At 38.3% G+C, this 26,018-nt stretch overlaps 1 long non-coding RNA gene across 1 annotated transcript in view; it reads right to left on the reverse strand.

Annotated features, from left to right (window-relative positions):
- LOC133275589 (uncharacterized) overlaps positions 1-26,018 on the reverse strand; it is a 73,510-nt gene that overhangs the window by 15,032 nt on the left and 32,460 nt on the right. The window contains exon 3 of the long non-coding RNA XR_009745611.1: positions 8,277-8,400. This is a non-coding gene — a long non-coding RNA (uncharacterized LOC133275589). The remainder of the gene's footprint in view (positions 1-8,276; positions 8,401-26,018) is intronic.

Consider the following 26,018-nt stretch of genomic DNA (forward strand, 5'->3'; position numbering starts at 1 on the left):
AGAAAAAGCCAAATTTCAGTTTTAATGTAAAAGTAACCCTGCCTGCATGCCAAACTCTGAAACCAGCAAAGAATAACACAGCAGAGGGGTTGATCTTAAGACTTACATCCATCAAATGGTGCTCCAAAGCAAGGGAGCAGCTCAAATACAATTTTAGCACCTCTGCCTTTCAGAACTCAGTTGGATGTAATGTCTACATCAAGGAACTGACAGAATGAAGCTAACTGGTGTGAAAAAAACCCAGTCCTTCTGAAGAAGCTTCTAAATACCAGTTGTCTAAGTCTATTGATAAGCAGGGATGCATTATTAATGAAGCCTGCAGCCTGCCTAGTGCTGCTCAGATGGTTCAAGCATTTAGTAGGAAATATTTCTGTGAAGTGCTGCATGGAATAATGACAGTGTCTGTCTTAAATTGAACAAATGACTGTAGCAAGCTCTGGGGAGGCTCAGAGCAAGCAGATGCTTTCCAAGTGAAAGGCAGTGGGGTACCACCTGCTGTAGGCAGGCAGGCAGGAACAGTCCACTAAATATTGACTTGTTAATAATTCACGACAACAGGAACCCCTAGCTCTTCAAGCATTGCACTGCTCCTTCATCATGTGGCTTTTCATCACCCTAATGAGCTACTTGAAGAATAAATGTCTTGCAGATATTCCCCAATCTGCCATAATTCTGAATAAAAAGTTGTCTGCACTTCACAAAATCAAGAGAATTTTAAAAGTGGAAGGATCAGTGGCTTGGCTAAATATTGCTGTTTGCTGCATGTTGCTGTGTGGTGACTCAGTCTGCAGTTTGTGAAGCTCCTGAGGCAGAATGCGTGTCATTTCTCTGACATTTCTCTGGCTAAAAATAATTGACATTCCAGTTTATTACTGGCATATCGATAGTATTTTTTTCAACAAGAAAAAGAGTTCTGTGAAAATCCACAAAAGATTACACATAACTAGAAGTCTCAGTTAATGCTTTCTGAAAAGGATCTTGGTTTTGTGATTAGTATGTGTTTGGGACCCTCTAGTGTTCCTGCCTTCATCATGGATGTTAAATCAGCATTCGCAAACAAATACTTTTCAACTGAAAAAATTGGAATTGAATAACCCAGTGATGATGAATAGTTTTTGAAAAGTTAGCAAAGCTTCTCTGCAGACTTTTTTGACTTCCTGGTTTACTATCAACAGCAGCAGTTTGCCCTGCTTAAACACTGCCCTGCTTAAACACTGATGAAATGCAGGAGCTCCTCTATGGATGGTATATACCCTGATGATTGTTGATGTTGCTTCTCTTTCAAGGTGAAAAATTAACAGAACCTTCCTATTCATTTCCTTTTTTTTTTTCTAATTTAAGATGTTTTTCTTCCCTAAATATATAATTTTTCATTTATTTTGGAATGATAAAGTAATATACTGAGATGTTTCTTGTTTGTATGGTTTTCCCAGCAGTCAGCTATCACTCAGCTAGCAGACATTGTTACAAACTTCACAGTGAATTTTGCTGCACTTAAGCAAGGTGATGAGGCTTGACTCTGTGAACAGGCTTGACAATTCCAAATGGAATTTAGTACACTGTTCCTAAAGCAGGTGATTATCTGCACTGAGGAACTTAAAATTACAGGAAATTCAGTAGTATTGCTATGAAGAGAGTGCTTCCTTCATGCTACAATGAGTGACTTTCCAGCACTTCATTTAAAAGAGCCATGTGTATGGCTTTCTCTGCTGCACTATTGAGCTTCTGCTACAGCCTTCTAACTTACTACTCATCTGTATATATTGACAGTGTTTGGATTTATCAGAAAAGACACAAAATGACCTAGGCTCCCCTACTGAGCTGGTTGAAGTTGCCCCCACACCTCCGCAAAACTTATGTTTTCTGTCACGTGGAACATCTGTCATGCGGAACATCTGAGCAATCTATACTGTTCATTCAGCAGTGGCAGGTCCTTACTAGACCATCTGAAAGTGTTGTGTATGAAATCACTCTGTAAAGAAACCCCAGGAATTTAAAACTGCAGCTGTAGTCTTTTCCCAAGTACTGTTCGTTTTTAATTGAGAAAGGTCAGCAGGATAAAAAAAAAATCCCACTTATTCCAATCCTAGAAAGAAATTAGAAGCTAAACGAATTGCTGTACTTTGTATGTGAGGCAGAAGCAATATGAGCTTTTGTTGTTTTATTTTGCTTACACAACACCTTGTTTTATGATAGGTCATTTTTCTGGTCAGATGTTATTACTAGAGAGTGTAATTAGTCCCCAATTTTTTTTTCAAATGGATTCTACTGTCAAAGTGTATGACTACAAATTGGCAACTACATGTTTGTCTTACCTACAATGGTATTACTAAACACTGATCACTTTTCCGCTTTCTAAATTAAACGGTGAAATAAACATCAGTCTTGTTTTCTCAAAATACTGCTACATGTTGATAGATCCTGAGATGTCAACAGAATATATGACGCTGTTGAGGAGTTATATGCATGAAGTTTGCATGTTTCAATATGTTTCACTAGTAGAAGCAATAAAGTGCCAAATTCTTCACCAACACTGCCAAGTAGACAGGATTTAAGGAGGAGAACATAATAGTGTTATTCAAGAGTGCCTTTGATCATGGGAAGCTAAAGCTTTTGAAATATCTTGCAACTGGCTAGCTTAGAATGAAATTTTTAAAGGCTGCAAGGATCTTAAAGCCTTCAAAGCTGTGCTTTCTGTCAGAAATCACTGTGATTGCTCTGCTATGTGAGGCTTTGCTAACAGAAGAAATACTTGCCTTGTATGTCAACATTAGCATCTCTGAATGCCAGAAGGTAGTCAGTAAGATAGTTTTAAATGTCCATTGAGCCATTTTTCTAGTGGACCTGCCAGGACCCCATCCGTGCAGCTACCAGGCAAGTATGTTGAGGTAGATGATGCAAAGATCTGGGCAAAAGCACAGCTGGCAGAAAGGACTCCCTCCACCACTGCATAACTGTTTGGAATCAGAAATTGCATAGACAAGAGTATCAGGGACATAATTAATAGGCATTTATTATTAATTAAGAAATAGGCATTTCTTAAAATGTTTCATTGTAATTTTAACTAAGCAGAAAAAGAAGTCCCTCATTTTCCAATAACTTTGGTATGATCAGAAATAACACTCCAAAAGTCTCTGTCAAAACATCAGAGGAATCCCAGCCAACCCTTCATGGTGCTGAAAGGGAACAGAATCAAGTCTGCCATTTTATTAATTCAGATTTTTTCTGTGATTAAATTTGTAACTAGTTTTCCTCTATAAAACCAATTTTTTTTTCATGTGCAGTTACTCATGTGAGTGCTACTTCAGCAAAGGAGAAAAAACTCGGGGGGATTCTACATTGTGGTAGTGCATGAGGTTGCCACTCCTCCGGCAACACTTGCTGCTCTACTGCAGACTACATCTGTTGCTCTATTTTAAAAGTCTATTCTGCCTTTCCTCACATTCTCACTGATTTTTTATGTTTTTTTTTCCACTCTGAAGAGAGGATAGTTCAACAGAATGCAGTAGCTTAGGAATGCATATATTCAGTACCACCTCTCAAGCTGATCTCATTTTTATTTAACTGTACATCTAGACTCTCCAACTACAAACCCCAAAATACCCTCAAAACATAGGCCATTAGCAAATGCTTTGTTGATTTAGCCAGTAGGTTGACTAATAGGTTTGGGTTTTTTTAACTGGAAAGGAGCCAGGTGTTCTATTAGGACAGCTGGAAGAACAATCCACCCTGTTGATGTTGCCCATGTCCCAGTCGTACAGCTGACTTGTTCTATGGCCTTGGATATGTCCCTTTCTCTCTCAGGCTTCCAGGTTTTAGGGTCTCATGTAAGTAATTTTCCTGGAGTTAACTATATAAGCTTAAATGCACGCTAAGATAAGATTCTGATTTACTGACTGTGAAGAAATAAATTGCCGTTTTACATGGGGCAACTGTAAGAATTCATTAGGAAAATGTTTTGAAAGGATGTCTAGCAGAGCTAAATATACTCCCCAGTCATGATATTAGAGTATCATGATTGGGACTTTTTATACCTTATAAAAATAGTGCAATACCATAAATCTGAATATACACCAGCCACTCATGCTTAATATCTATCAGAATGTTTTTCTATATAATATATTTTAGTTTGCATGTGCAAATAATCTTAAAAATGTCAATTTTCTGGCCAGGAAAATGTAATCTCATCTATTAGTACAACAGTAACAGAATGGTGTGGAATCATTACCTTGAATGATCCTTTGGAATGTGAGATAGTGATGTCACGCAGCATAAGAGTGGTCCTATCCCCAGAAACATTCTTTAACAAATGCCTTTTTCACACTAACTTCACTTAAGGCAAGAATGTATTTTTTTGAAGCTTTTCCCAGTATCCTTTTTCTTCCTCCTTCTCTTCTTTTGGTGGAAAGTCTCAGCTTTGGCAGGGTGAAACAGCTGAAAAACTTGTGAAGTATAATGCTTTGACTTCAGCTTAGTGAATGCCCCAAACTTCTGATCTGTCCCCATCACACACACCCCTCCCCCCCCTCTTTTTTCTTTTTTTTTTTTAAATTTTTCTTTCTTAATATTGGAAAGGCAAATACTAAAAAATTGTCCCAATTATTTGGACTAGCCAGATCTAGGCTATACAGTGAGTAAGAAGAAAATGTCAGACCCTATTCTGTCACCGCAAGATACAAGTAATTGCATATAACTTTAATAAACACTAACTATATTGTGGGCAGGAAAATAACATCCAGATTTCCTGATTAATGGGGGTAAAACCATGTAAATGGACAGATGTACTTTCATTTAGAATAGTTATGTTCAAATTCACTTTTTTTAAAAAATGTTTGTTTAAATAGTAATTACTTCTCTCATTCAAATAAGCAAAATGAAGCAAGGACTTAGGGATGTAAACTATAAAGAGAGCAGAAAGCTATTTTCACACAAGTATCTGTCAAGGTTGCAAGAGTGGAGAGTATGATGCAAGGAAAGCATCATGCAGAATACATTAACTTTATCCATAGATAAATTTTGTCATCAGTGGTGTTACAGCTGTGATGGCCTAAAGACAGATGAGGCAAGGCTTGTAAAAAAGAATGGTATCTTCCATTAGGTCTTCAGTACAGAGGAGCTTTTGGATGCATGAACCTCTTCCTCATGTTTTGTTTGCTTCTATAACGCACTGTAACAAGGCAGTTCCATTACATCAAGGGTTGGAGCTCCAACTGCTGGCGGCTAGTGGGGCAGAGCCTCTTTTATTGAGGCCACCTTGAATATAAGAAGAGGAAATGATGAATGACCAGGGGCAGGGTCTTCCATGCAAAAGGAAACTGAAGATCTGTAGTTGGAAAGATGATATAAGCTGGGACATACACTTTATTAAAAATCCTTTTTTTCAATTTAAAAAATCTTAGGAGATGTCTCTTTACAGCGACTATGTAGTTCAGCAGAGTTGGTTGGACATTCTATCACCTCATAACAACATTATGTTTTGAGCTGGGAAATGTTCTTTCCTGCTCAGAACATTGTTATCTTTCTCAATTATTAGAAAACCACTGCTTTACTGTCACCTTCCCCCTCTGGCTTTTAAGCAGGTTTATCAGTTTTCCTCTGCATTATCAGTTGCTACCTTATAATGCAGAGGAAAACTTGCTGGCTCATAGAAACACCTGAAGTACTTTTCTAATTGTACAGGAGGGAAAATATTCTTATTCTGAAGTCATATCAGTTTTGATATATTAGACTTGAGATCACACAATGTTCATTCTCTCTCCTCTTTTCTATTTTTGTTCAGATTTTTATTGTGACTTTCAGAAGTGACTGGATGTGTCTTTCACTGAACTGTTATTTTCTGAATGGTCTATTATTCTTCCTTTCATTAACAACTTTAGGTATTCAGTACTACTATTCTTTAATAATATGTCAAGGAAAGAAGTTTTAACAGCAAAGACACCTGGTCAGTGAGAATACAGCCATGGTATTTAACCTGGTTCCATGTTCCATTATAAAATATTTTTACCAGAAAAAAACCTCTTGCTCCTTTTTTTCTTATAATCCTTTTAAAGAACTAGTGCATTTTAAAGTATATCTTAAATAAGTTTGTAATTTTTGGCATCTTAAGGTGCCAGAGCAGAGAAATGAACCATAAATGAGAAACATCAAAAGTAACTTAGAATTTTTTTTTAATATTAAAGCGATGAATCACAGGCCAAATTAACAAGTAAAGGAATCCATTGATAATGAAATCTTTTTTTCTAACATAACACTTCATTATAAAGGGAGTTTTTCTATAATAGTAGCAAGTGTAATTACATTTTTATATATAATTAGGACATTATTATCATTTCACCATATCAAAGTTCATTATAAGACATGTCCAATGCATTTTTCATAGAGCAAAAATAAAAAGAGAACAGGGGTCCTTCAATTAGACTAGTATAAGGACATCCACAGAGACTGAGGGAAGCTGATCAAACAGCTTAGACCAAAAGGGACCAGGTAGAAACTCATTGCTTCTCTGGCACAGGGAAGTTGCATTTTTACATATCCTACTTGGTATTAATTATACTTTTCACCCTTCTCATTTTCCACTACATTGTTTGGGATACAAAAATGCTTTTCAAAATATAATCCACCAGAACTAAATATGGAAGATAGGAAATCTCTGTAGTCTATGAATTTGAGTCATGAGAGCTTCTCTACCTTCTTGAGTATGCTGCTCTTATACCCAGAAAGTTATATCTGTGTCACCAGAAGGACATGCAGAGGGAATCCACATAAGGTATTCCATTTTCCAGATAAATTTTAAAGTGTTTGGGATCCCCTTCTTTCTAATTTGGAAAACAATTCGACCTTTTCCTCTTTCAAAAATTCCTTTATTTCTGAGTAGGGTAAGGATTAAGGAACTATTGATAATTGGCACAAGAACAATCAAATGTCATGTTGATTATTAGCTTGTATATTTGTTAAACATTGTTAAAACTATGCATCGTTTGAGTATGCTCCGTGTACTTTCCTAATCCTGAAAGAGTTTGTTATCATCTGATGCACCCGTACATGTAAATTCTACATGACTTTGTAGCTTCCAGAAAAGGTGTGTCCTCTTCGCTTTATAAAATACATTTAAAAGTTCTCTGGTAGACCCATGGAATGGAAAGTGTTTAACTCTGAATTAGTGTTAAACTGAGTGTATTTATCCCATTTATCTATCAGTCTAGAAGCCAGAGATAGGTAGATTAAATCACAGACACAGAAGGAAAATGAGTATTTGCCATATAAAAAACCTGCAGTCATTTGTGAAGCTGGCAATAAAGAGATCTAATCAGATCTTGAAAATGTGGCTTTGGACACTCCACCTGTTCTGGGATGTGGTAGGGGAACTACCACATGGTGCTGGACTGTGGTATCTAGTGTTTGGCAACGCAGATGTGTTCCTTCTCCAAGAATGCACTATAATGCATATATAATGCTCACTAATGTGACAACAACTGGATGAAACAGGTTGTGAAATACAGAAGTACTTTAAATGGCTACAGGTAAAATGGCCCACTCATCAGAGGTGCCTGACTTGGTTGCTTGACTGCTCTCCAGGCTGAGAGCTCCTCAACTTGGTGATTAGTTTTGGCCAGTGGGAATTGCTGCCTTCTGGGCAGGTCAGAATGACACAAAAGGTGCCTTGTACAGAAGGTATGCTCACTAAAGAAAGGAGCTGCTCTCGCATACTCTTGCAGGCTGCTTCTACACTAGGAAAAATCCAAGTTTATGTTGAAAGTATACTAAATAAGGATGCCATTTCTAGAAACCAAATAAAAAAACCCTTAACCAAAAATCACTGTTTTGTTTTAACACTGTATTCCTGGATGACAAAAGCAGATTTTTGTCTGAATAGGTTGTGGCTACACAAATGACCTCTGCTGCCAGAGCAACACTTGCTCTCTGACACTTCTGTGCTGGCAGAAGGCTGTAATACAGACCAGCTCAGGGATCGGGCAAGAGGGAAAATGAGTGGGAGCCCCACCTGCCCTGGAATTAAAAATGTCTTGCTATGACCCTGCTCTAGAGATCCACATTCAATACATTTCTAATAACAAGCTGTTGTGTCAGGTTGATTTCTGCATGTGAGATGAAGAGAATCCCTGGCTTTATAAGCGCTGTGGTGACTCCACGTTTTACTGGTGTTACAATATTTGGTGATTTCTAGAAGGTAGCTGATAGATTGTCTACTGAAATGGGTGATTGCAGAGAGCTGACTGTAGCAATTGGCATTTTATTTTGCTCATCTCAAATGATACCTCTGGCTGTAAAGCAATATATTTCAGTCCTGCATTTTGGAGATTCCTTTCTGTTCTGTTCTGATCTACAGGCTGTTGTAACACTTCACTGTGCTCTGTATTGTAAGGCCTTGCCACATTTTACCTATAAATATTGAAAGAATATATTACTTTCTGCTGTCACACAGAACACCATTGACAATTATTTGCTTTGTTATTCCTGGAATAAGAATGGCTTTCAGAATGATGTAAAAGTTTTTTGTAACCACCAGTGTGTCAGGGTGTAAACTGTCACTCGGGTGGTACATTTCAGGCTTGGAGTGCTTCTTTGCGCTGCACAGGCAGAGGTTGGAGGTGGAATGCCATCACGCACTGCCAACAGCCCTGACCTCCCACAGCCCTCCTGCTTCCCTACAGCGAGCTGATCGGCAAATGCATCAGTCCTGCAGGGCTGAGAACAAGCTCATTCCTTTTTTAGTGTAACATGGGTGAAACATGCCTACATTAAATTAGATGAATGTTCTTGTTTCACTTGTTCATTTCTTCACTTTCTCCTTTCTTTTCCCTCCTAGCAGCTTCCATTAATTATTTGCATTTAGCTCAGAATTATCTCCTTTTTCTTGTTTTCCTCTTCTCATTTCCTGTGAAACCAGGATTTTTGTCCTGTAGGACAAAAGTTAAAGTATAGTTCAGTTGCTATAAAATGGAGTAGTATTTGTTCAGGGATCTGACAGATCTTATATAGGACACAAGAACTGCTGAAAGATCTAAATCAGGAAACTACAACTGGAACTGAAAGTTCTACTGTAAATAGCACAGGCACAGGAATTTCATTACAAATAATCGCATTTATCTGAATGGTTTCTGCACTGCTCGAGTGAAAGAGGGCGAGTAACAGCATCCAGGGGGTTTATGTTATATCCTCCATTTTCACAAAGGTGGACTTTGCTCAAGTGAAATACTTATGAAATCACTGGGCCCTGCTGGAACAGTTGGGCTTCTCCCCAACTTCACTGGGATCTGTGAGACAAGACACAGAATGCAGGGAGGAGAAAAGCCTGAGATAGCAAGGGTGGAACACGAAGACCTGCAGACCACCCATCTGCAGATGTAGACAACTGCTCAATGCAACCACAGGTCTCCAATAACAGAGCAGCTGTCTTTGGTTCTTTCTGTAAACATTACAGCACAAATGACTTTTAAAACAGGCCTGGAACGAAAGAAATGTGGGGACCTCAGCTTCAAGTTGTGCTGCATCATTTAGTCTGACACAGAGGCTGCTCAAGGCCACTGTTAAGCTTGTAAAATCTTGCTGGTAGTTACAAAATACAAAGAAGCTCCTGCCCTTATTTACCAAATCAGCAAAGACAAAATTGTGATAATAATTTCTGCTATGTAGTCCCATGTCAGTGAGGTTTGGATGACTTAGGAAGTAAAAACCCAGTCAAGCAAAATACTGTATTTACTGAGGGATGATTTTTAACTGCTTAAAAAAAGTAAAGCATGTCACTTCATCTTTGTACTACAAACCAGATAAATCACCATTTTTAATGAATCATTGCATACAGACAGTCAGAAGTTACACAGATACCCAATTTTATTAATTGTAAGAATCTTAATTATTCTCCTGCACTCACAGCCAGGAAAAAAATGGTGATGTGGAAAACTCTCAAGCTTCCTAAATTCTGGCTGTGCCTTCTCTCCACTATACTCTTCACCTTGCAGAGTGGCTTCAGTCTTTGAAGAAATAAAACACTAATTTTTAAAGAGAAAAGAAGGACATAAAACTGATTTAGTATAGAGTAAAAACATGTGAAAACAGCCATGAGAGGGGGGGGGTGAGACTTCTGTAACATATGTTATTTCCAAGAGAGTAATGCAACAGCTGTTGCTTAGAACATGTGTATGAAGTCTTTGCAATAAGGATGGGAAGAGGCTCTACCTGCAGTCTGGGCAGCTAAAGCTAAATAATAATGTTACCATAATGCTGATCCTGGCTGCAGGGCCCATTCGTTGTCCCTGTGTTCATCAAAGCACTAGCCATGGCTGCAGGTTTTCAGTTTGGAGTGGTCCATTCCTGATAAGCTCAGAGAATGAGCAAAGCAGGCTCTTGTCCTTTTGAAAGACTGTAGATGTCCCTATAACCATTCATCACTTCGAAGACTGAATTTCAAAGTATTATGAGGCAGCTGTTTGCCCTTTGGCCTTTTCTATTGAAGATATTTTGCACTCACACAGATACATGGTGGCAGCACTGTGAATTTCTGGTGCAGAAGTGCTGAGCTAGAGGAAATCGAATCTCAAAGACCTGGGTAAGATGCTGAGAGTCCAGTTTCTTGCACTGAAACTTTTAACACTTGGCCTTCTACCTGAAGTCATTTGAGTTTAATTTTCTGTGATGCTGAGCATTGGCACAACTTTTCTTAGCTGTAGTCATGGGAGCCCAGCACCTTTTAAAGGAAGGAGGAAGACAGCAGGAAGAAATATAAAACTTCCAAAATCCAAGGGACCTAAAATGAAGACCACTAACAAATGTTTAGTCAAAATTTCTGACTTCGTCTTGCCTCTCTATAAAGTAAGGCTGTTAACAGCTATATCTCTCAAAAATGGATTTGGGGGATTTCAGTATATGTTAAAGCCCTGAAGAAATACTGTCTGTTCTCTTTAATGAAGCTCTTGGGAAGAAAATGAGTTTAGTGTTAACATGATCCTGTCTGCCTGTCCTTCCCCTAGACAGCTATTCCCTTCACAGTAAATGGCCCATATTGCACTTCAAATATGGCAGGTAGAAAAACAACATGAATTTTGTCCATGGGAGCTTTGCTTTGCCTGTGACATGGGAAGGGCCCTGATTCCAGCAGTGTGACATGGTTCACTTCTGTTCCCTGACCACCTTATGGCCCTTAGTATGCACACACTCAAAGTGAAGGCAAACTTTTGGAGAAATAACCAGAGAAACCTCTCCCAAGACAGTGGCCCTTTAGGAATAATAGGAGTAGTATTTTGGGTTTCCTTTCCTTTTCCTTGCCTTTCCTATTTCTGTTCTACTGCTGGGATGGGATTTGCTTGTCATCTAAAACAGTAAATAGACTAATAAATAAGTTCTTCTCACAAATATTAATAAAGTTGTCTGCAAACTTAGGCAGGTATCAGTGATTTTATTTAACTTGGATCAGATTCTGGATTTCTTTTTTTTAATGGCCAAGACTATTAACAGAATCATAGAATCATAGAACAGTTAGGGTTGGAAAGGACCTTAAGGTCATCTAGTTCCAACCCCACTGCCATGGGCAGGGACACCTCACGCTAAACCATGTCACCCAAGGCTCTGTCCAACCTGACCTTGAACACTGCCAGGGATGGAGCATTCCCTGGGCAACCCATTCCAGTGCCTCACCACCCTAACAGGAAAGAACTTCTTCCTTATATCCAATCTAAACTTCCCCTGTTTAAGTTTTAACCCATTACCCTTTGTCCTGTCACTACAGTCTCTAATGAAGAGTCCCTCCCCCGCATCCCTATAGTCCCCCTTCAGATACTGGAAGGCTGCTATGAGGTCTCCACGCAGCCTTCTCTTCTCCAGGCTGAACAGACCCAACTTTCTCAGCCTATCTTCATGTGGGGGGTGCTCCAGTCCCCTGATCATCCTCGTGGCCTCCTCTGGACTTGTTCCAACAGTTCCATGTCCTTTTGATGTTGAGGACACCAGAACTGCACACAATACTCCAGGTGAGGTCTCACAAGAGCAGAGGAGAGGGGCAGGATCACCTCCTTTGACCTGCTGATCACGCTCCTTTTGATGCAGCCCAGGATACGGTTGGCTTTCTGGGCTGTGAGTGCACACTGAAGCTGGCTCATGTTCATTTTCTCATCGACCAACACCCCCAAGTCCTTCTCTGCAGGGCTGCTCTGAATCTCTTCTCTGCCCAACCTGTAGCTGTGCCTGGGATTGCTCCGACCCAGGTGTAGGACCTTGCACTTGGCATGTGGTTAAACTTCGTAAGGTTGGCATCAGCCCACCTCACAAGCGTGTCAGGGCCCCTCTGGATGGCATTCCTTCCTTCCGGCATATTGTTGAAATAAAATGCTTCTATTAAGGTATTTAAGCAAGGGACCAAGTTAGGAAAGCTGAGGCCCAGTTAGAATGAAATGGCTAAGGATGTGAAAGATAACAAGAAGGGATTCTGTAGGTACATTGTGAATAAAAGCAGACTAAGGACAACGCGGGTCCTCTTTGGAAGCTATCAGGAGAACTGGCTACCCTGGATTTGGAGAAGGCTGAGGTTCTTAATGACTTCTTTGCCTCAGTCTTCACTGGCAAATGCTCTGACCACACCACCCAAGTCTTGGAATGCAGATGCAGGGACTTCAGACAGTGGTAAAAGATTTTTATGTTTTGGAGGAGAGGGGGTACCTTTTTAAATCATTAAGGCCGGAGATATAAAGTTCCTTCTGTACTGCCTCACTGATAGCATTCTCCTTCCTAGGGGAGGGTTTCAACATGAACTGATTGTTTTGATGGTGATGTAATGTGCTTCTAGTGACTATTTTTCTTGGGACCCTTTCTTCTTTCTGTTGCTGTCCAGTAGAGCCAATCTGCCAGTATCTAGTCAATAAGGCATTTCTCAGGCAAATCCCAACCATGCTGCAGGTGCATTGGTAACCACAATACTGTATGAATCCTCGCCCTGATTTTGGCCAGCTGAATTACTGAAGGGCATGCATTGTCTCAGTTATTATAATAGGACAAACAAGCCATAAAATAAACACCAAAGAAATAAAATCAGTCAAAGCAAAGTATGCACCTTGGAACAAAGCTACTAAAAGATTACTGAGAGGTACTTCAAGGACTGCAATATCTGTCAGATATGCAGTACAAGAACTAGATTAAATGATTCAACTGATGCATTAAATGATTTCAGTATAATCAAGTGGAAAAACTCAGTGAAGAGGCACAGCCCTTGAGTCTGGTAAGGAGCATGACAGCTGGTAAAAAAAATGACAAAATACATTTACATAGAGCAATTCATTTAAACAAGGTAGTACAGACATGAGCTCAATAACAGATGCCTACAATTGAGGAAATAATATCTGAGTTGGCTGGCAAATGCACAGGCTGTTTTGCAAGCAGGTATTTTTGTGTTAAGCAAGCAATTACTTACCCTAATCTCCACACTACAGAGCAGAAATGCATGGCTGAGAGAGACAATGTCGATTAAGTTTGCTGTAAAAGAATATTAATGCTGCCAGCCAAATATGCTAAGAGGACTCATTTGGATAGATATCTGGGTGAATCAGCTTGCTCAGGTATAGTAATTTGAAGTTAGCAGAAACTAAGGCAGATCATGTCTGCAACATCCTATTGCTTCTCAGAGCAAGCTAGGGCAGCGTGACTAAAATAAAGGGAAAAACAGAGAAGCAATGACTGACAACAGTGTTATACAGGGGTCACTTGCTGCCTGTTATGAGTATAACTTGATCCTGGGAAGGCTAAAGCAATGTGACAGCTGCCTGTACCTGAAGTATATCATCTTCCTAGTAAGGAAGGAGAGACTAAGAGACTATTAATATCTGTAAGTTTTCAGGACTATATTGCTTCCAAGCATTTAAGGTGTCACTTGAACAAAGATGCAATGCAGACATAACTGTTTCCATTTGGTGCATCCAGTGTGTAACTGGAAGTAAGTGACCATCTGTTTATTGTACAAATCCTAGATTCACAAACAAATAATGTGGTGTCAGAGAGAATGTGTCTGGGGCACTCCTTCTCCGTAAAGGACACCAGGTAGCTTCCATATCAAACCTGCTGTTATCAATGGAATGCACATTATGAAAGTCATGAATTGGCTTTTCAAATGCAAAATTTGGCCAGTTCAATTTTGCAATTTGAAGATTGTGAATCAATTTGAAAATGAGCATGACTAACCAGATTTTTTTCTCAAAAATATTAGGAGTGGCTTCCAAATGCTTTCAACGCATGCAGCTAAAATACTGGTGTTCCTTTTATACCACTAATATTGCTTAACTTAGATTAATCCAACAAGGAAAAGATTATGGTGTATATACAATCTTGAGAACAGCAGAATTATAAAATTGTAATAGAATATGTCTGAAATTTTCGAACTTCAAGAGAAAAAAAGTGTAAAACCTCTAAATCTATCAACCAGACCAGTTATGAGGCACTTTTAAGAGAGGCTGAAAACACCTGATGTAAAGAACAAGAAACAACTATATGTTTGTTGTTCTGTCAGTCTGGCCAGACATCAGGAGCTAAGGACCCCATTTACATGGCAAATTGACTCCTTGTGATACTTGGGTCATTGAAAACATGAGCTCTAAAGAATGAAAACAGATCTCAGATAGAAGTGTAAGTGCTCTAAGGGGGCAGTTACCACATGCTGGTCAGACATCACCCAGGTTAGCAGTGACCTAAGAAGGGAACTTTCCCATTAGCAAAGCAAAAGCTGCCAAATCTGTATTTCTTTCTGTGTCCAATGCAAAAGACATATATGAAAGCAGAAAAATAAGAAACCAGGTGCAAATTGCATGAGATGTTGTGTTAGAAAAGGAGATCTGGACAGACTGTTTCATGATCTCTTTGCAGTCTTTCCTTCAGTAATAAATGTTTGGTACCCAACTGTAAAATTGTTTGTATACTTTTTATTGTAACTATAGATTTCTAATTACCTTCAACCATGGAGCCAAGATGACATTTCCTAATTACACTTTTTCCCAGTGACCTGAACAAGTGTGGCACTGCTGTTTAGATTAGGTTTGTTCTGTTTCACCAGGATATTTTAGAACAATGTGATTATGCATGGTTGCACCTACCTACTACTATCATGACAAGTACAGAAGTTAAATTATGAAGCAAACGTAAGCTTTGAAGAAATTTTTATTTAATCTGTATTCCCCTGTTTCATCTGCTCATCCATCCAGCACAATCTGCATCATTATTAACCACACCATATTTCTAAAAAAGGAGTATAGAAAGTAAGACATCTGTGTTATAGCATTAATATATTCAAAGGTTTTTACTTTCATCTTCCAGGCATTAACACTATGTAAGTGCAATGTAGGCGCAACTTACAGCATTGATGAGATACCACAAGAAAAACGTAGTAAGTGGCAAAAAAAGAAGGAAAAAAAGATGCAAGTAGACTATTATGTAAAAAGAGGACTTTTTTCATAAATAGAACACTTTCACCTATTGCTCCTATATATGTTTATTTCTAATTGCTACCACAATTTTTAAGGCACTGAGGCAAGCCTCCAGCAGTGTGCTGAAGGTGTGTTTGTGCTGTTATGCCCTCTGGCTTTGCTGCCAGCCTATTCCCTCAGATCAGAGCCAGAAGGCAGACTGTTTTCGAATACCGATCACCTCACCCGGACCTAATCCTTTGAGTTCTCTTTGGCATCTATTCCTTCTGCCAGTTTCCTCTTCTGTTCCTCTCTTTTCTTCTGAAGTTGACAACAAAGACATCCTCAGGGCCCTCCTTGATGTAAGACCACTCTTGATGTTGTTACAGTGTGGGTTTTTTTTTGTACCCTAAAGTTGTGCTACTTTTATATTCAGCTAGCACAATATTTGCACACCAGAAGATAAAGAAAATGAGAATACGTTACACAGAATGATAGTTTCTTTTTTATTTGTACACGCTGGTCCTTTCAGTGCAAACCTTTTTTCTTTTTCTGTCATTCATCTACATACCTGATCAAGAACCTAAAGGTATCTTTTTACAGTCTGTGCTGCTTATATACCTTAAATTGGCCTGACCTGCCACTTTTAATTTTAAAAAGATGGCTGTATGGAATGTGGATGAATACGGAATTTCTATGAAGCACAAAACTTTTGAACGGTTCCTGTCCTCTGTGATAGTGAGTTTTAAAAGGGAAATCTCCAAAGAGCTAATTAGTAGACAAGTAGAGCTCAGGCTGAACAAAGCTGAAAAGATAGCAGATAACTAAAAGGACCTGGCCATAGCTGACAAAAATCAAAGCGCTGACAGAGAGCTGGCAGTAACCTTGGGCTGCTAACTGACAGGGACAATAATAAAAGCCTCTGAGTGTGGCAGAGAGTGACAGCCACAACCACAGTCTCTCTAAAGAGCATGAAACCTCCACCAAAACGAAGATATAATCTTCTGCCTGGCAGCACCATACACTTTTCTCTCCCATTCCAAATCAGGGAAATCTGAGCTTATCTAAATAATTCTGCTGCATGAATGTGAACTGAGGAAGGAAACACAATGTGCAAAGTTTAGTGTCAACCCTACGATCTGAGGGGACATGTCTGCAAAAATGTGAGTTTAACTGGGGGACAGTGAAAGTTTCCTTTGCTTACCCTGGCACTTTTGCTGGAGCAGCCATAGAGCTGCTTTACTCTATAAACCTTCACAGAATAAACATATAGAACAAACTGGGAAAGACATTTAGTCACAACATGCTCCCTGAAATGTTGTATAAAATGGAAAACAAAATTAGTTTCTCTGCAGTTAGTGGGGCAGGGGAGACACCGCTGTATCATATTCACAGAGGAAAATGTGCTTGATCTGGTTCTAAAAGTCACATTTTTGCATAATAAATTGTTGCGATTCCATATATTTTTATGCCCTCACTGGCCGTAACCATTTACACACTGTGATCAACAACATGTGAAGCCCTGTTCAGCAAGTAATCACTCACAAACTAAGATACTGAGGAAACATACACAGGCAGCAGGAAACATATTGGACCAGCATCCACGCAAATGAGATATGCAAAAAAGACTTGGAGATTGTTTCATAAGACAGTAGAGATGGTAACTGCAGGGAAACCAAGGTTGCAGAATGCAGAGAGCTGTTATAAAGTAGTATCATCTTCCTGAAATCACCATGACAATAGTTTGGGTGCTACTTTTGGCATATTCATGTTAAGGCAGAGATTCTAAAGTTTGATTTTGTATCTCAGTGTTCTGTCTGCAACCAATTTATCTTTTTTCATATAGTGAAATAGGGACCAACCTTTTTCAGAGGTGGCCAGTTTCTTTTATCCTATGAGTTTACTACTTATCAACAGTCCTCGTGACACCTAGCAAACTGTAACACAATTACTAGGAAAATTTCTCTTGTTTTGTGGAAGGGATGGGATGATTTTAAGGTTAAAGAAGCGCTGAATTTTTCTCTATATTCTCCAGGAAATCTTGACAGCACTTAATTGTTGACTTACCCAGTCCTAAACCAGTCACTATGCCCCATTGTCTTGGATATATGTGTTTAACTTGATCATTCAGCTAAATGGTCAGTTCTGAAATGTATGTATTTGAAACATTACATAAGGCTCAGAAGTAATATCTGCCCCTGACATGCATGAAAAATTGATATACCTCAGTACTATTTTTTCACTTACTTAAAAGCTTAAAAATGTCTAAGTCCCTTTTTCAAAATTAACACTGCCATTTAATAGTTTCCATCTATTTGCAAGCCAGACCAAATTCAAACTCATACAAATCGGCCTGCAGCTTCTAACTCTCATAAAAGCAATGTCCTTTTGCTTCATTTACACCTGTCATTTAGCAGCCTCCAGACTGGGAAATTCTTTTATTTAAAAACTGTAATTCTAAACGAGATCACACAAAGGCTGCTTAAGAGAGCTTGTGTGGTAGGACAATGAGATGAATCTGGGCATCCTGCAGACAGCCCTGTTTACACTTGCAGTCAGAGCCATGCTCTATACGAGAATCTTTATCAAAAAACTGTCATGGAATCCTTTGAATGTTAATATTTTTTTAAATTTCATTCAACCTATTTGCCACCTATTTTCATTCTCTTTTTCATATGACCAAAACAGTCTTTGGTTAAGCTTCATTTCTTCTTTTCTAAACCATGTCCTGAATCCCTAAGGATTTTTCTCCTCTTTCATGCAACATTTGTTACAGTCTCTTTTTAATCCTGTAAGTTCTTCATGGTTCCCACTTTCTTCCGCACAGGTGTTTCTCACTCTTTGTCTACATACATTTCTCCTTCACCCCCTGCAAAGGATATACTTCTTTCTCCCTTCCTCAGAAAGTAACTTTTCTCTTCCAAGTATGTGTTCTTCATTCATTTGATGTCACAACTCTGTAAATTCATATGAACCAGAACAATATAAAGGGCCAGCAAGAATATGGCTGCTTCAGGTGTTTTCTTGCTTAGTCTTCTTCAATGAAATATGCCTTGATCATTTTTCCTCTCCTCTTTCTCAAACTGCAGCATTCATCTCTATTTCCCTGCACTGTATTAACAACTGCCCCCACTTAAAAAAGGGTTCACAGATTCAATCTCTGTTCTTACACTGATGTAGCTGAAGAGAAAAGCTTTTAAAAGCTTTCGTTAATCTTAGTGGTTTAATTCCTTACTAGCTAAAGGGCTGGTACAGATTGACATACTAACACATATATACACTAAAACCATTGTAAATTGGTGTTGGAAGGTAACATTGTACTGCGTTATACTCAATGCATTCCAAATGAATACAGTTTATAAGGTGACATTCATTTCTGGGAGCAACTGAAACAAAATTGGACCAGTTTAACTGAGATTGACATTAATATATCATTGAGCAGTTAGTTTTATCACATGAATTAGGTATTACAAACTCAAGAATCATTTGTTATGCTTTTAGTACAAATTTTCCTGACGTAAGTGAGATAGAGATAAATAGCCAGTCACAAAGATGTCATTCGGTCTCTTGGGGCTATATTGATGATTCCTGCTGAGAAACTCTAGCAGCAGTTTACCATGCACTAAAATGTGGAATGGGTATCTATGGTTTTTGTAGGGGTCTTTTATGATTGGTTCCTCACTTTTTAATACTGATTTTCATGAGGATGGTGTCTGTGTAATTTGGCAGAAGAAACTCCATTGAGAAACTTTGGCATCTCTTCCATTTAACTGACATTAAAAGAAATGTCATAAAGAAAAGATGAGTTCTACTTCGTTACTACTTCCAGTGGAAAAGAACAGCTGTAGGTAATGAGGCTTTATTTTGAGTGTTACTCAGACATATCTCTACTTTCCTATTCTCAGAACTACCTTGTACAGCCCTTCCAGATGTCAGCATATTCACAGTTCCAGTAATTAATTACAGATTGATGATACTAAAAAAAAAATAAATAAAAGTTTATTATTTTCAAAGATTGCTTCTGTACTGTTATATTTATGTTGAATTGTTCGAAATCTGTTCTCCCTGAGTTTTGGGAAAATTCAGTAGCAAATTAAGAAATGCTGCCTTCTTGTTCCAGTTCAAGATAAAAATTCAGAAATGCCTGAATTTTCTCTTGGGCAAATATCCTACCTTCAAATTCACCCGAACATTGACATTAACCTGTGCGCACTCTGTGTATTCTTCCTCAAGTACAGTTTTGTGACTCTGGATCTTGTGGACAGCACTTGTGTTCAGCAAACATTTCTGATACTGTCAGTAGACAGGATTTGTAGCAGCACAGCCATCAGCAGTTGCTCTTGCAGCATACAGGCTTCCTTTCTTTAAACAAAAGTGTCCACTACTCAAGGGATGCTTGATGAACATAGTACCCATTGCAAAATATCCAAGTGGAGATGCCCATTACAGATCAGATCCTTTTATTTATTGTACCCTTACTGGCCCAATATGATTCTTTCTGCTTAGCTACCTTTTACCCGGGTCTGTACAGTGGTAGTGAGTCCTCTCTGAGCCTCTCTGTGCGTCCACAACCCATTGGCATTGATGAATAACTAGATGTGGCTCTGAGCCTGCAAGGACTCAGGCCTCATGGGCCGGATCTTACTCTTCTGAAACTAGTTCTACATTCCAGTGATGTAAATGAAGGCATCCCTCATGCAGTAGCGAGAGAAGCAAGAGCAGCTACATGCTTGAAGTGCCTTTTCTATTAATATGCACATTCCTTGAATGTGCCTTAAATGACCAACAGCAGAATGTAAAAATGAAAACTGAAGCTTCTTCTGCCAACGCAATCCCCAATCATCTGCTACAGCAGGACTGAATACTTACTGAAGAAACGTAGTCACAGAATTAAATTAATATGAACATTGCCAACACAGCCTCACAGAGAAAATGCAGAAAATCTAAAAATCTCTTATCTCCTCATCATACCACACTGCACATCCTTCTGTAGTTTTCTTTCTTTTTAAGTATAACAAAGCTGCCAGTTGCTGCATGCATACTTTGTCTAGTACACAGATATTTTTTGGGGCCAGGGGCATCTTTAAGCAAAAGCTACAAAGGATTATTTTGTGTATATCTGGTTTATGAGAACTGTGTCTGAAATATGAATAGAAAATTTACTTTTAGTAATATAATTCTGAAGTAGTTTGTGTTGCGTTAGTTAAATGGGATCTTCTTTAATCTTTTCATTAAAAGAATTTGCTTTCTTCATAAAATTTATTTTAAAAATTCTTTTATTTAAATGAAAATCAATAAAACCCATATCACAGCTACTGCTAAGTAGAGATACAAAAAAGTAGCATTTTAGAGAGACAACAAATGGTCTAATGATTTTTTGCTTTTTATCGTGAGGAAATTTCTTCTGGTAAAATACACCTGCCTGAAAAGACATATTTTTGCAGGAAATGTGTACAAACTAGGACTTTGGCTATTCATGATGGACGAATAATGTCAGGACCTAAGGGTGTTTTCTTCATGCATATATTTGGCAAAGAAAACCACAGATTTTCCTTTCGGAGATTCATCTTCACCCTGTAATGCATTCAAGCCGAGATAAATCTGATGTCTCTTCATATACAGGATGTGCCCGTTTGTGTGTGGTGGGATTGCTCACAGGGAAGCTTGCAGTTGCTTCAGTGTCCAAACACATGAGTTTTATGGCTTGAGTTACTGAACAAAGGTCACTCCTTTATTCATATTCTACTTTGACACTTCAGATGAGATGAAATTCTTGAATTATAAAGCTATTTAGGCAGCTATGAATTGTGCTGAGTAGTGAGAGCTCAGAGTTCAGCTCCCTAATGACTAAAATAGCCCCAGATTGTTCCCCCAGAACCTTCCAGGGCTGATCTTTTTCAAGAGACTTTGATGTACCCATAAACTGCATTTTTGGAGGAGTGTTTTAATTGACAGTGGCTCTATTAATCTAACATGCTTTTAGTCTCATAAGCATATATTATAAATCAAAAGGGAGATGCATTATTGTACATAATGTGGTTAAAGAGAATATTAACAGTATTTCCAAGAACAAAGTATACACCATAAGTATGAAATAAAAATGGGATTACACAGTAATCTCTTCTCATTAAAAATGTAATTCATTCACATGAAAAAGTGTTAATTGCATCACAGTGTAAACTACAGTTAATTATCAAGATTAACCATCCCTGTCTGTTCACTGACTGCAGTAAAATAATTCCTGAAATGGATCTGGCCTAGTGACGCATACCTGTGTGTAATGATTTTAAATGGCTCTTCTGATCTCAGGTCATAACAGCCTCATGGAGCAGTGCGCTGAAGGACTGTCAGAGCTCTCACTGTACTGGGCTTGTATCTCTTTGCTTTCACCAAGGATTCATCAGATTAAAACTGATGCGAGGGTGACAAATGCTCTAGGCAAAATGATCTTAAATCATATAATTTAAGGCCATTTTGTGTACTTTCATTAACAAGTTTCTAGCACACATTTCATGAGGGGGAAGGCAGTCAAAGGTCCTTCTCACTCCAAATAGCCATGAGAGAGATGTTTGCCACAATTTTCGTGAACACATCAGTGGCTAGCATAACTATTCAGTAGCATGGCTGCAGATTAGCTCAGCTGAAGTTCCAGTTTTCTTCCCTTGTTTTCCCCAAATTACCCCACATGTATGAAGTAAACACTGGAGAATTCTCACACAATAACTCATGGAAGTGCTTGCTTTACTCCAGTGCGAGGGAGAGCATATGCTCTGAACAGAGTCAGTCAACTTCTACACCTGTTCGATATTACAGCTTTTGGACGCAATAGCCCGTAGTGTTAACTTGACTCTGTTATTGTATTACACTAAAACATTAAGTGTTGATTCTGCATAGACATTTTCTGTGTGCTTATTCTCGTGGCTATGAACACCAGTAAAATCTTTTAAATACCTTGTATGAAAAAGCAAAAGTTAAAGTATCAAAGCTGTACAGTAGTACAGATGGGTTTAAAGTTACTTATTGCCTTTCTTTCCAGCTGTAAAGTGCATGCTAAGGAAAACTACAGGCATTTGACTGTCGTTACCTGTTGCTAACTGCTTGATGTTAATGGGAAAGAAGAAAACTTGCTGCAGCTTTTTAATCATCTCCTGGCTCCATAAAGACAAGAAAAAAAGTTTATTTAAATTGAACAGAAAGCAATAGGGAATCCAGGAGCTGCAGTTCACTTTTCTTCTATGTTTTTATTAGCATATGGAGGCAATGTTTATATATTCTGATCCTTTGTGATCTTCAAAGTTAAGCTTTATAAGATTAGGCCTACAAACAAAAAAATGACACACATTTGTTTGTTCATTTGCAAAGTGGCTGTTGTATTACAGTTAGGCTAACTCAAAGAGTAACTTGAATTAAATCTGTAAGGCACCGCAGCTAGGTTGGAACACTTCTCAGTCTTTAGTAGTATATAATATCCTTTGGCTAATCATTTTACAAGAACATTTTCTATGATATAAAAATTACATAGCACAAAATCTAGACCACTGAAATATGATAGGTTGGTTCTCATCATAGGTGTGCTACAGTGCTCATCTACCTGCTAATAGTGACACATTAATTCAGCTCAAAAGTCTTGACAAAATACTGAGTTAAGTGTTCTGCCCTCCACTAAGATAATTACAGTGATATCTCAAATATGAACTGGTGGGTTTTTTCCAGTAAGTTTGTTTGTATTTACCATAGGCAATGCCCCAGCAGTTTAATAGTCAAAATTAAAACCTGATTATAATCCAAATATTTAGGACAAAAGCATGGCACTTACAAAGTCTTAAAGTTTGCATGAGAGGACAACTCTGCCAATGCACTAATAAGAAAAATTTACAGACATGTAGATATTATTGTATGCTGTAATGAGCAGGGCAACACAGGAATTCCCTAAAATAATGTCTTTACAGTCAGGTTATATTTGTAGACTAATCATTTGTTCTAAAAAATAACCAGTTTCTTGTTTTAATTAGTCACAGTCTACGGAATCCAAGGAAGGGTACTAACAGCACTAGACAAGAGAAGGCTCTTTTTACCAACAAATAATCCAACACAAGTTGTGTCACTGCCATCAAACATGGCTTCTCCAGCTTCATCCTTCCAATAGATCTACAGACCCTTAGTGATAGCTGCAAACATGCTATGTAAAGCAGAGACACACTAGCACCTCCCACTCTTAAAGCAGTTGCATTGAAAATCACTCTTCCATCAGTCCCTAAGTATTCCAGAAATTGCCTTTCCCCCAAAAGATCAACCCCAACACAAACACCTCAAAACATATTAAATTTGAGAGACTTTAAAGACATGGAAAAGTAGAAGTGTAATATAAAAGATAAATTGTTCTTTTCCTCCTCATATAATGATGGAGGCATTATTAATACAATCGCCAAATTTCAGTTGGCAATCTCATGTGATATGTTGTTAAAGCCTTCTATCAAAATGAGGGAATTCAGGTTCTGTCCTAGTTCTATCATAACCCTTTGGTATGAGATGATAGAGAAAATTGTTTTCTTCTACTTCAGTTCTCCACAGATAAACTGGGATAACAGTGCATTTCACAACAGATGGCTGCTGGTGAAAATTTACTGATAAGCCTAACACAGGCTAAAAGCATGGGCTTTAAAGGACACCACCCATTTGCTAGTCTGAATCATACTGGGAAATGGGAAGTAGCAGATAGTTTTTTAGCAGTATGGGGGTGGGAATGTCTTTTCTATTTTTCTTTCTGAGTTTTAGAAAAATGTAAACTGAGGACAGGAGAAATTCTAAGCTGCAAAAAAGACTTATAAAAACAATAGCTGTTAAAGAGTGAATGGCAATTATAATTGTCTAAAGGAAAACAGAGGGTAGCTGCTTTGCTGCTATTAAGCTGTGCTTTTTAATATCAACTACACATTGGTATGAGCAATTTATCCTAGTCTACACGAATTTAGATTAGGTTAGCTGTAAGACTCTTCAGTACCAGATTGTTGCAATTAAACCTGCAATGGGTAAGCAATTTCCAAAGACAGCAGATGGTACCCTTTCCCTGATACTGCTACAAGCAACCCCTGCTAGTGGAAAAAAGTGATGTATGCTCCTTGCAATTCTTTTCTGAGAAACCATTTACTCAATAGTGAGAATAAATGCTACATCCTACAGCCAGGTATACTGAGTATCAGGCAGTTGTCTCTCAAAAACCACAAACAGAAACACTGATGGAAAGTTTTGAAGATATAACAACTGCCTTTTAAAGAATCACTTAGATGTTGATGAAAAAATTGCACAAGTAATTAAGTATTATTCTGATCTAAATAATACTGTTGATGCAACGAAACATAATGTGAGACACAGCTAAAGTGACTCTTGGGGCTGCTTTATTAGCAATACATGAACAAAAGCAAGGAAAACATAACAGGCTGTTGGAAGAACATCAGTTCAGTAAAATGCAAATGAATCTAACGGAGATGTCAGAGTTTCAGAGTTATTTTCAGAAAGGAAGGCTATTAAATCTGTTTTCACCAATAAAATCAGAGAACGTACTCTCGTAAACCAGACTGATGAGTTGCACATGTGTCAAGAATGCACTGAGGTGAAGAACTGACTAGAACAGAATAAGGGGAGTTGCATGTTTCTTGTCTTGGGTTCTGCAAAGATACTTGTGTGCCATTTACACATAGTTAGCTAGTTACTGTAAATGGCCAAGCCTAGATTTCTTCAGCACAACAGTAGCAGGTATACTGATATGAAAGAAGGAAGAAAACAGACAAAAATAAGTAGATCAAATTAATTGTTCATGTGGACTTACGTGTTCTGTCTACCATGGTGACCTCATTCATCTAGTGAAAGGTGTTGCTTAGGCTTAGTAAATACTTTCAGATTCAGGCATAATTGATTCAACTAAAAATAATATCTACTTCTTTAACCTGTTCTTATATATTTTCACTTAAAATAAAAGTTATTATACAAGTCCTACAGATGAGGAAATGAAGGCACTGAATGCTGTGTAATTAGAATAAGCTTGTCCTGCAAGGTAGCAATTAGAATAAGCTTGTCCTCCACCAGAGTCAGGAATGGAACCAAACTTGATGCAATTACCCCTGGGTCACATTGATTCCCCTTTGGCAAGGATTGCATATGATAAGTTAAATGCCGCTATTGGTTTTGTTTCTTTAATTTATGGGATTAGCTCTTTAACAGAAATGCTGGTTTATGTTTTGGATAAATAGAACAAAATTGAGCAAAAGTGCTTGCTGACTCAAGTGGGTCAAGATCAAGCTATATAATAGTAATTCACAGATGTTTTGTGTATCAAAGCCAACTATCTGAAATCCCTGATCACACAAATTTGCCATGGGGAAAGATAAATTAGGTTATCCTTGGCCTCTTGCCTTGTTATCACTTTTTACTACAAAAGAAGTTATTCTTTTTATTACCAGGTCTAAAGGCTTTGTCTTCTCTTCCTCAATGCCTTTACTTTTTACCCTCCTTCTCAGCTCTTGTTCCGTCTTAAACCTCCTGTCTGTACCTTTGTCCGCTTCTCCCTGCACCACATTCCGAGGCTCCACAGGAGTTTCCTTTTTTCTGTACCCAAAATACAGACAG

Source organism: Pezoporus flaviventris, unplaced genomic scaffold, assembly GCF_033815535.1.
Source record: "Pezoporus flaviventris isolate CSIRO_AGI_PZ_B2104156 unplaced genomic scaffold, CSIRO_AGI_Pfla_v1 ptg000002l, whole genome shotgun sequence".
Lineage (NCBI taxonomy): Eukaryota > Metazoa > Chordata > Aves > Psittaciformes > Psittacidae > Pezoporus > Pezoporus flaviventris.